Raw genomic sequence first — 749 nt, 5'->3', positions numbered from 1 at the left:
AGTTATATTAGGACTTTATTTTATTTTTCGTAATTAGTCAGATTTGAATATTTGTTAGGAGATTTTTTTGGAAGGGATAAAGGTGAAAGAAAGGGGGCTGAAAAGGGGGCTCTTTCTCTTTTCTCTTGGAGGACTCCTCTTTCTCTTTTCTCCTTGGAAGTTTGCATCCATGGCTCTGCGTGGCTAAAGCTTTTATTGGTCTAAGAAAACAGAAGCCTCGGAATCAATAAAACTGTGAGATCTGAATTTGTTTTCATTGTTCAATTCATGCTTTGATGTCGAATGTCCTTCTGTGCATATTTTCATGATTATTTTCGTTTAATGACTAGGAGGCCTACTAGTTTATTATTCGTTGCAATCTACTGCTAGGTTAGATATCAAATCCGTAATTGTTTGATTCCTCTAATCTGTGAAGCAACTAAGATCTAATAATTTGCTGCATTAGAAATTTTCAGATCTTAGGAAGAATACTCGGCTAAATCAAATGCAACCGCTTGTGTTTGTGTTGTTTAGTTTCATCGATCTCTCTAATTCTTAAGGCTGCTACTAGATTAAACCTTTAGCGCTTGTCTTGGGTTGTTTAGTAGTTAGGGTTAATTAGATCGCTTGTTTTTAATTAACTATAACTAAGAAGAGATAGAAAAATATTTCTATCGGTGGACATTCAAAGTGCAAATTGATATCTTTGCATCAATGATCAGTTGTAAAATTCCGATGGTGGATGTTGACTTAGACCAAGATTTGTTCTT

This window comes from Phoenix dactylifera, unplaced genomic scaffold, assembly GCF_009389715.1.
Source record: "Phoenix dactylifera cultivar Barhee BC4 unplaced genomic scaffold, palm_55x_up_171113_PBpolish2nd_filt_p 001467F, whole genome shotgun sequence".
Classification (NCBI taxonomy): domain Eukaryota; kingdom Viridiplantae; phylum Streptophyta; class Magnoliopsida; order Arecales; family Arecaceae; genus Phoenix; species Phoenix dactylifera.
The sequence above is the reverse complement of the archived record's forward strand: the minus strand, read 5'-3'. Positions refer to the sequence as shown.